This window comes from Zeugodacus cucurbitae, chromosome 5 (assembly GCF_028554725.1).
Source record: "Zeugodacus cucurbitae isolate PBARC_wt_2022May chromosome 5, idZeuCucr1.2, whole genome shotgun sequence".
NCBI classification, from domain to species: domain Eukaryota; kingdom Metazoa; phylum Arthropoda; class Insecta; order Diptera; family Tephritidae; genus Zeugodacus; species Zeugodacus cucurbitae.
The window spans coordinates 21,586,206-21,598,042 of NC_071670.1; the positions used below are offsets into that span (position 1 = coordinate 21,586,206).

At 34.9% G+C, this 11,837-nt stretch overlaps 1 protein-coding gene across 1 annotated transcript in view; it reads right to left on the minus strand.

The window, feature by feature from the left end:
- LOC105220339 (beta-parvin) overlaps window positions 1-11,837 on the minus strand; it is a 289,141-nt gene that overhangs the window by 44,184 nt on the left and 233,120 nt on the right. The gene's annotated exons all lie outside the window — the stretch shown is intronic.

The window sequence follows — 11,837 nt, forward strand, 5'->3', positions numbered from 1 at the left end:
TTTACACAGGAGCTAATTGGGTAGGGAGCTAACTCATACACCACTAGACAGACAAAGTTTTTCAGTTTTTACCAACAATGATAAAATACAAGATTACGACATTCGTTTACAGTTAGCTTTTTTGGGTTTTTATTTTCTGTGACGTGACGTAATAAAGAACCCATTGCACGGTAGTACAAATCTATAAAACAAGGCCAAAAGGTGGAAGTGGGCGATAGTGTTTTATTATTTTTTAATATTCTAAGTGAAAACTATATTAACGAAACTTATCTAAAGTCTTTAATTCCGCGTCATTTTGTATAAAATTTCGTTTCACACTCTAGTACATAGTACAGAAGACGACATGCGACCCCACACCATTACATTCCCTCCACCATGTTTTACGGTACTACGTAAATTTTGCGGTTGTAGCTCAGCAATTGCTTTTGTCCATATATATATATTTCTATCCGATCTAAACATGTTGAAATTACTCTTATCTGTAAAAATTACAGTATTCCAGAAGCTTACAGGCTTATATGTTCGTTTGTAATCTTCAAACTTGCTCTTCGAGTTTTAGCATTGATGTATGGTTTCCATCGGTCTGTGTGGCCATTGAAATCAGCTTCTATGAGCATTATTCTTGTGGTTTTAGGATGACTGGATTTTTTCTTCGTTGAAAGCAGCTTAAAGCTGGAGCTCTTAAATGGGATTTTTCTCCTATTTTCCGTAAAATCCACCGATAATTACTTTCAATAAATATTTTATTATGAGCCGATTTTTTAATTTTCGACAGTTCAATCTTATCCCGAATAGTTCCTTGAGTCAGTTTCATCATTTACGCGACTTTGCATTGACTTTCTCCGTAAATTAGTAAAAGTAAAAGCTCCACCATTTTGGCTGTGAGCCACTGTATATAATACAACAATAGCGACTCCAAGCAGAGGACTCATAGAAGCATATTTCATTAAATGCACCGACAGTGCAACAACAAAGCGGAGATAAAGTATTACTTCCATGCGAGGGATCCTACCAGCAAATATATCAACACCTACAACGGCAATCGCACCTCAATTTGATTTTGTACGCAGTATCGTAACAGAAAATATGTTAATTCCATAGTGAAAATGCAAGTTATAATTTCAAAAGTTCAAATAAGAAATGTTTTGTGGAATAAAGAATGTCGTATTCGGCAAAACAAGACCATTTCCCACCAAATAATAATTTTTTTTGTAGTCAACAGCATAAACGCATTGTTATTAGACGTTTCTCGTACTCCACGTTCCCTTTTGCGGGACCGCACACACTGTAATATCGTGCCCGCGTCTACTCTGGATACGGCGTAAAACTGGTATAGGAGGGCATCATGTGATTGGGTAAACAAATTGTACAATGTGGTCCCTCAAAAGCTGACCAATATTTCGTCAGCTCGTAGAACAAAGTTTGTATTACTCTCTTAAGGGCGGCGTGAAAGGAAAACTGATGTAAACAAACGAATACGTGTGAGAGTGCATCTCTCTCTAACACATTGGTATTTAAAATTGATGAACTACACATCTTTATTATTGTTATTTTTTTTCAGGGTACGAATTTACTCACACATGTATATGTGTTAAAAAAAATTGAAAAAAAAGCACATGCTCATGTGCAAAAATATTAGATATTTCAGGGACTTCTAGGTGGATATATTATATCCATCAATGTTTAGCGTGACAGCTTCTAACTTTTTCCGACTTGTTATCAACACTACTTTCGTTTTCTGGCCCACTAGCTGAAGTTTAGTTGCACTATGTCATTCCTTTATTTTAGTCGCGATCTGTTTGCACATACACTCTATTTGGCTGAATTCCTTCGCCAAGACCGTTACTGCAATATCGTCAGCATATCCAATTATTTGAACGTCGTATAATAGTTCCACAATAGCGGACAAAGAACTGAGGCTGGGGGAACTCCACCCGTTATCGCATAGTTTTGTAGGCCTTCATCAGTATTGTATATTAACACCCTGTCGGATAGCTTGAAATTATCTTCACTATATAGGGCGGGATATTTTTGATTTCCAGAGCTCTTATAATATGTGGCCAATTTGCCGAATTGAATGCATTTTTAACGTCGAATGTCACAACCGCACAATATTTTTTAGAACCGTACATCCATCTTGTACCTTCGATGGCTTTACTGGCAACATCTGTCAGCTTTTTAATAGCATCTATTGTAGAATTATTTCTTCGGAAACCATATTTATTCTCTGCCAGGCTCGGCTGCTCTTTTTCTAGATGCTGATCCAGTCGTTCGCATATTATACGCTCTTGGGAAGATCGTGTCCAGCATGCACAATTTCCGGTAGGAGTTTGGCTCTCGGGCTGGTTTGTTTGGTTTCTGGAGGAGAACCAAACGCTGCCTCTTCCAAATTTTTGGGAAAATACCCTCTGGTACGCACCTCGTAAACAGTTCCGTAAGGGGATCGGTGTTGTATTTAGTGACAATCTATAGGGTCTTATTCGGTATCCCATTCAATCCTGATGCTTTGTTGTTGGCGAATCTATCTTCGATTACCTCATTGTCGGTGACTATTGGTACTGCCGTCGTTACGATTTCTTTATTATTACGTATATGTACGATTTGCGTAGGAAAGAGTGTTTGTCGCCATGCTTTGAAGTCACCAGCCACTATGTTTTTGGTTGTATTAGATAAATCTTGTACCAGTCTGTCTAGGGGTTTCTCATATTCTCATGCGGGACGCTCGGAGGGATGTAGCAACTATAAAATTTTTGCCCGTGTATAATAGGTCTGACCAGTCAGCGGGTTATTTTGAAGTGCTTTGTCACCACTGGCCCAAACGGCAGCTTTATTAGTCAAATCAGATACTCATGTTGCATTGTCTAGGTTTTTGTATTGCTCGCTGATTATTGCCACATCTACCTTTTGTTCAAACACTGTATGTGTGAGTAGATCTTGTGCTGCCTCGCAGTGATTGAGGTTTTACTGCAGCACTCTCATATTTAGGCTCTTCGAATTTTCCTTTCCTTGTTATTTGCATGCACCGCAGGACGGTTTCTTTTCACAGGTCTTCGCGAAATGATTGCCTCCTATCATCTGGATTGCTGCACGCTCTCGACAGATGACCGTATTCAAAGCATCTAAACATTTTATTAGATTCGGCTTCTCCCGTATAGGGCAGAACACCCATCCGATTTTTATTCTCTTCGCCTCGAGAAGTAGCCTAGCTTATACAGTGATGTCTTCTTCGGAAGCTATTTGGACAAGGTCCCAAATTTCCTCTATCATTTCATGGTTGAGAATTTTGATAGCTGCTTGGCTCCCTAGAATCTTACCAATCTCATATGTGTAGTCACCAGTGTTTTCCATCTGAGCACCCATCAGTTCTAATAGCATTTCTCCTTTGGACGTTTTCCTGATCCTGCTTACGTCTTCTCCGAGTCTCGGGAGAGCATCCTCTTTCCTGACCGCCCGTAAGATGTCACTATAAGACATATCACCGATTCACTCGATTAAAATGGCATCAGGCCTTGGTGAACGTTTCTATGCTGTCTTCTTTTTTCTTCTTATCTTTTAGCAGTGATGGGCCTATCCACTTTGCTCTCCTGTTTTGTTTTGTGCTTTGTATCATTTTCGAGGGTAACTTTGTCTCCTTTTGGAGGCGTTCGTTTGCGGCCTCTTTGGTGTAGTTTCCCTATCAGTCGGCGTATTTAGGATGTTTCTTCTTTCTTTGCTTTTTAAGTGATCCTCTTTCTCCTTTTCATATAGCTTCGATATATGGTTGAGCAGGTCCTTATGGTTGTTGTTGATGGATCGCTGTGGTTGGCGCATCATTTCCATCAGCCTCTTGATTTCTTCAGTCGCTGACAAGGAAGCCGCCCATTGTGGGTCCGTCGCGCGTTTTGGGTACATTTAACTGTTTTTGTAATCACTGCACATAAAATGATATCGCTCATCACTAACACGCTTGTGTGTGTCTTTTGATATGAATGTTGCAATCCTGGGATCGTATTAATAAACCCTAGTTTGTGCATCGCATCGTTTATGAGGAAAATCGTCGAAGTATAATTTCCGGTGCATGAACTGATCTCATATACTGAGCGACGAAAAGATGCTACTGTGTCGCCATTCTTATTCACAGAAGAAGAACTATTAGACGTATACAAAAAAAATCAAAACCAGCAAAGCGCCTGGAATAGATGGTATACCCAATATAGCTCTAAAGGGTAACTACAAAACCCACCCTGTTCGTTGAAATGAACAACGCATGCATAAAAGAAGGGTATTCTCCGACCCCTGGAAAGTTGGTATTACTCCCAAAATCTAAGAAACCACCAGAAGAACCTTCATCATATCAATTTCTGAATATGCTCGACACGCCGGGAAAGCCGGCGTATTATCGAAAATGCAATACGGATGCACAAAATGGAGATCCACTATCGACGCACCATTGCGCGCTTATCACCCTAGATGTAAAGAATGCTTACAACTCAGCGAAATGGACAAACATAATCAAAGTGGAGTTTGGGGTGGAGTACCGCAAGGATCGGTTTTAGGCCCCCTCTTATGGAACCTTATGTATGACGGTGCTAAAAAGTGCATATGCTGACGAGCTCGAGTGGTAGCAGTGGCAAAGCATCTTGATTTTAGCCAGCATGCTGCCTATTGACATCCAGAGTGATGAACTATTTCGACTGTATAAATTATCAGCGCCCCCCTCTTAGACTAAAAAGTTAGAAGAGAGCAAAATGAGGTTCACAAAGTGGCATCAACGGTGCCAAACCTCAACCAAAGGACGGTGGACCTATAGACTAATACCGGACATCCATTCGTGGAAACACAGGCAACATGCGGACTTGGAAAATTTGACTATACTTATGTGTCAGTCCAACCAAAAATGGAAAGCTGTTAGCCAAGCGTCAGCTTTAATTATGACAAACTTATACCTTATCCGTTGGTCCCGTGGGAGAATCTTGTGTTAAGAGTAGGTTAGGTTTAGCGGATTAAAGTTCCGCACTCCGGCTTTCGATGATTCCCTCTACTATAACATGAGCAAGTAATTTTTTTTTTAGTTTTTTGAGACACACGCATGAGCATTTGCTTTTTTTTTCAAAAAATTAAAATTAAAAAAAAAAAACACAAACATATGTGTATGAGCAAATTGTGTTTAAATGTGCTGCTCATGAATGTGTAAATTCGTATCCTGTTTTTTTAAAACACTTAAACTTAATTCAAATATGCATAATATCAAATAACATGTATAAAATAATTAATAATACTATGAACGAATAACTAGTAAATTAAAAAAAAAAAACATATTTCATTTAATTTCACGTACGCTCATTTCAATGGATTATCTTTCTCCAATTCATACATATAACCCCTAAATTGAAAGGAACATTTACTAAAATGTATTTTTATTTGGTTATTTGAAACTTTTTGAATAATTTATCATTTTCATGTAAACCAAAAATATGTTTTAGAAAACGTGCAATACTTTTGAACAGTAGTAATTAGCACGGCTTCTCTTATGAAAATTTGCGTGATCTCTTTTTGATTTGCTTATGGAAAAAAAACCTGGACAGTATGTACTAAAAAGTTTGTTATTTCATTCTGACATATGTAAAATTATGTATACGTCATAGGTGTCTATTTTTAACAATCACAATGAAAGCCAGTTGAACCATAAACTGATCGTCAATACTGACAAATGTAAGTATAGGTGAACCCATCAGCAGTTTCTTGTTGGAATTCCACAGCCGGCTTTGATGTACAGTATAAATTTGATAATACGGACAATTAAAAACTTAGCAGTGTCCGAAATATCGAAATTTCCGGATTACCGAAATATAAAAAAACCTAGTGGGGTTGCACTCCGGGAGTGCAGGCAGAAGTGAAAACTTGAACTTATGGCGCGTTGGGCACTTTTTTGGGTGAGCATTTTTAGGTGCGTTCGCGACATGAGAAATTGTGCATAAAAAATCAAGTTTATCAAAGCAATGTGGGCACTTTTTGAAGTACAATAATATAGAAACTATATTCGAAGTGGTTTTATTTAAATGAGTAAATATTAGTAAATAGTAAATACAAATTTTATCAATTCTCATCCATAATTTCATCAACTCTTACATCATCATTATCAGCATTATCAGCATTTTCATCATTATTATCAGGATTTTCATCAAATTCTAAAACTGAAACAATAGGTCTATGGTAACTAAAGAATGAAATGAACAATTTTGATTTAAATCTATTTATATATCTTGTGAATGCATCAATAGTAGTTTTGTATTTTATTGTGCTAAGATTGCGATCCTTGGACATCGTTAAATAAAATTCTTCATATAAAAATTCAATTCAAAATTCAAGCAGCTTTAGAATAAATGAATAAATTGAATAGAGTTAATTTTCCTAATTTCCCAAAATTTCGAGATTTTCTGCAGGAAGTTGTCTCCCTAGCCGAAGAAAGAGACAGCTGATATATACCTATGCGTATACTAATAGTATTGTAGACTATTGTAAACATATATGTACCCCATGTGTTTCCCATTTTTTAGATAATTTTATTTAATAACGTGTTGCATTTGTTTATGTACGTATCATGTAAGTAACAAAATTTACCAAATAAAATAATAATTTACTTATGTGATGACGAGCAGCAGTTGTAATAATGTATACAAAATATAGTAACACTATAGTATACATAGGCACTACAACAATGTTTTTATTAATTCTATTAACACTTTAGATTTGTTTTTTTTTTTTTTTAACACAAAACCATAGCAGCAAATGAAATATTTAAATAAATAAATTTTCCGTTTAATATTCATTTATAAAATAAATATAAAAAACTCACAATCTCGCCTGTCGCGAGGGCACGAACGAATGCCCATGCAAAGACTGCGTATAGCACCGCTCTCGCATACCTATACACTCTGAGTATACATATAGGTATGTAATCTCTTCTGTCGCGAGAGCACGAATAGTATAAGTGCTGAACACAAAGATGACGACACGACACGACGTAGCGACGGCTGACCACAAATGTCTCCTCGAAGCCAGCGTCTTGAACATTTTGAAGACGGCAGCAACATATCAAACAGCATTTTCATTGTTGCCGTACTAACATCTTTCACTTCAATAAAATTTACATATTTAGTTTAAAGTGAAATTATTTACGCAAAAAAATTTAAAAATGGTCGATTTATTTGTTTTAAATAATCGATTGTTATTATAAATGATATATCAAAGTTATTTTACGTTTCTGCAGACAAAATAACGTCATACTTGTTAGAACTTTGAATAATTTTACATTTCACATATTAGTGGCAGCTTTACAGCGGCCATTGTCGTCGGCAAATTTCGAAACATTTCTAATTTGGCGACAGCAAAGACTTCAACCCTTTTGTCGTGAAGTCGTGCTGTTGTCAAAAAATCTGTGCCCATATGAACGCGTGTATTTTAATATTTAACAGATGTCGCTCGTCGCTTGTCGTCTTCTATGTGTTCAACACATACATCTTAATATATAAAAATCACGTGTCACGTTGTTTGTTTTCGATGGACTCCTAAACTACTGAACCGTTTTTAATGAAATTTTTAACACTGTGTGCAGTTTGGTCCAACGTGAAAGATAGGATAGTTTATAACTCTCCTTATAGTCGCATTATTTATTTATTGCAAATTATTTGTTTATTATTAGCAAAGAGCTATCCACCAGTTGGTGGCGCTAAGTGCGCTATGTTACAGTAGATAGCGCTACATTTCTTTCTAAATTTTCATGGATTTAGGCTGTCATAACAAAAGCTACCACTTGCTAAAAACATTAAATGCAAATGCGTTGTTTGAAGTTTATATTATTGTTGTGGTAAAGTTATACGAATCTATGACTTCCAATATTCTAAATTAAAAAAAAAAAATCACATACAATCCGTGAAATAAATAAAGTTATGTACATATGTATGGTCAGACAAATAAGCAATGCTGCCACTCTTTTCCAGTAAATCTTCCTCGAATTTGGGAGATTTCAGAGGAATTTAGGAAATCGCAGAGTTGATTTCTGCATGTATTTCCTAAATGAAATATTTCCTAAAAAAAAAATTCATTTATTTGCATTTAGGTATAGAATTTTGTATGGCTAATGCCCGGTTTTACAGTCCATACTTAAGTTGTGCCTAAATAAAATCTTAGCTAAGTATTGTTGTAAACTGAGTAGTCCTTTGCGTTTCACAGTCAATGCTTAATTTCTATAAAATTTTATTATGATATATGGCAACGTTATGGGCAACATATGTTTTACAAATGTCATTCATAAAAATATGTTTGAAATATTTAAATTATATCAAAAATTGATGAAAACAACAAAAGAACCCCAAATTTCATCACTAGCGAGTCGGAGCACCTATGGGAACTGAAGGAAAATTATAAGCTGTTATTGAGTGCAAACGAACGGACACTTGCCCTACGCTACGAAAGATGTCGCTGAAAATTCAAAGCAAATTCAAAACAAAAATCAGCTGTTATTTAAGCATTGCTTAAGCCTCCCAAATTAAATGTTACATGTTATCAACTAACAATTTTGTAATTAACTTATTTGTTAAAAACTTGAATACAAAATCAAAAATGAACTATTTTATGAAAATTTGTGCTTATTATCAACTCTACGAAAATTTTCATCAATAATTTTAAAAATTTTGACCTCAAGTTCAAATCTCAATCCCGTGGATTTTTATACCAGATATATACTAAGGTTTCCGTCTTTATTCATAAATAATAATTTCACTGTAGTGAATAGTTTACTACAACACAGCAAATCTAAAAGTGAGGAAATGTTCATTCTGAGAATTCGAATGATTCAAACCGATTTATCGTTTAAGTTCAAAATTTTACAGTTTCATATGTACATACATAGGTATGTATGTGTCATGTAGCGTGTTGGAGAGCCATCTTCTTTATTTGTTTAACGCTACACAACAAAACAAAGAACGAACTTCGCCAAAAATATTTAAATTGATCAGAAACGTTATTCCCTGAATATATTAAAAACAACAGAACAAAGAACGAACTTCTCCAAAAATATTTAAATTGATCAGAGACGTTATTCCCTAAATATATTAACATTCCATACAAATAAATGGCCTTGAACGGAGTTCAAAAAGCGTTTTAAATATTTCAAATAAAAATTTAGCGGGGCGAAGTTCGCCGGGTCAGCTAGTATATTATAAGAATACCCGTGGAGTATATCTGTGTAAAATCTCATCTGTCGCGAGAACCGCTGAATATGCTCACCCACAAAAGTGCCCAACGCGTCATAAGAAGTTTTCACTTCAAAAACTTGGAAAATAACTAATAAATAAAAATATACTACTTAAGTCCACTTAAAAATTTTTTATACTCTCGCAACAAAGTGATCAGGGCGACGAGGCGAGTCAAAATCCGAATGTCTGTTTGTCCGTCCGTCTGTGCAAGCTGTAACTTGAGTAAAAATTAAGATATCTTGATGAAGCTTGGCACACTTGTTTCTTGGCACCATAGGAAGGTTGCTTTCGGGCAAAATCGGACAACTGCTACGCCCACAAAATGGCTAAAACCGAAAACACATAAAGTGCCATAAATAAAGCTATGGAAATAAAATTTGGTACAAAGGATCGCACTATGAAGGGGCATATTTGGATGTAATTTTTTGGGGAAGTGGGCGTGGCCCCGCCCCCAAATAGGTGTTTTGTATATATCTCGCAAACCAACAAAGCTATATAAACCAAACTTTCTGCAGTCGATTTTTTTTAGCCACTTCTTAATACAGTCTTAAAATGAAAGAAATCGGATAATAACCACGCACAAATGTTAGGTTGAAAATTACTAAAAGTGCGTTAACTCACTAACGAAACACGTCAGAAACCCTAAATTTTGCAGAATAAATACCAGAAAGAAGATGCACTCAGATTTTTTTACAAAATGCAAAATGGGCGTGGGTATGGGTCAAAAACCATATCACATGAACTACTCGACAGATTTCAATGAAATTCGGTATATAATATTTTCTGGACACCCTGATGATACGTGTGGAAAATGGATGAAATCGGTTTACAACTACGACATCTTCCCATATAATCATGAAATTAGTGACGAAAAGAAAATATAATAAAAAGCTCAATATATACAGTAGAACCACTTGGGTTTGTTAACATTAATTTTCACTTTTAACACACCGCCGAGGCGTACTTGGGTTGTGTGCTACGCTTTTTTTGCTACAATTTGGGTAATTAGGGTGTTGTGCTAGCATTTAATCTTCACAAAAATTTTAAAGTCCGAACAGAACTTAAATAATTATTACATAAAATAAATTTTTTCATTATTATTGGAATTATTTCGCATTTTTATTAAATTTTATGGTGTTATTAAATTTTATTTATTGATAAGTTAGTTATATTTTATTTACAAGTGTATAACGCGATTCAACTTATTTTTAAATATATTATTAAAATAAATACATTACTGTATTGGTGACACTGCATTTGGCGCTTTCAAATTTTAAAAGATTTAAGTGCTGAACACAAAGACGACGACACAACACGACGTAGCGACGGCTGATCACAAATGTCGCTTTGAAGCCAGCGTCTTGAACATATTGAAGACGGCAGCAACGTATCAAACAGCAATTTCATTGTTGCCGTACTAACATCTTTCATTTCAATAAAATTTACATATTTAGTTTAAAGTGAAATTATTTGTGAAAAAAATGTAAAAATGGTCGATTTATTTGTTTTAAATTATCGATTGTTATTATAAATGATATATCAAAGTTATATTACGTTTCTGCTGGCAAAATAACGTCATACTTGTTAGAACTTTGAATAATTTTACATTTCACATATTAGTGGCAGCTCTACAGCGGCCATTGTCGTCGGGAAAATTAGAAACATTTCTAATTTGGCGACAGCAAAGACTTCAACCCTTTTGTCGTGAAGTCGTGCTGTTGTCAAAATATCTGTGCTCATAAGAACGCGTGTATTTTAATATTTGACAGATGTCGCTCGTCGCTTGTCGTCTTCTATGTGTTCAGCACTTTTGATATTACTATGAAACAATTTGATTAATTTTCACTAAATAACCTTGAAAGAGTATGTATGTCTGGTTCAAGATAGTTCTTGGCAAACTTTTCAAGCTTTGGCAGTAGATAGTGAGCAATCTATTAAACATTGTATGAAAATTGATATAATTGAAAACGATTTCCTTCAGAGAAATTCATTTTCATATTTATATGGTTATATGTATGTATAATGAATATTTTAAAATGCACAATTGTTTGTTGTCTTTAACACTATTCGAGAAAGGGTAAATCTCTGAAGATGCCTATACTTTTACAAAATAAAAAGTGTAGGATTCGTCTAACTTAGTAAAGGCTCTTGAGCTTTTTATAAATTTCATAAAAAAACTTGTATTAGTATTAAATGACGATTTTGATTTTTGTTTTCTTGGACCCGATGGTTTAAAATACCTATTCAATAGGATCATGACATATTTTGTTTTAAAAATGTTTAATAAGGAGGCGACCACGTATCATTTCAAGTTCATAAAGCTGTTGTGTACTTCCAAGCTTCGCAATTCAAAGCTTTTTAAATATAATTATTTGTAAATAATCAGTAAAGTTTAAATAAATGTGTACAAAAATAACTTACCACAGAGAAGTACTTGTATGAGAGCTGTATTTTATTCTCACCACTTATAAAATAACTCATCTACATTAAATAATTTTTTTGCAATAATATGGCACACATTGATGTTAAAATCTTCTATAATTGAAATATAGCATAAATAAATAATTTCACTAAAATTAAGTACTCAATATACGAAGCACT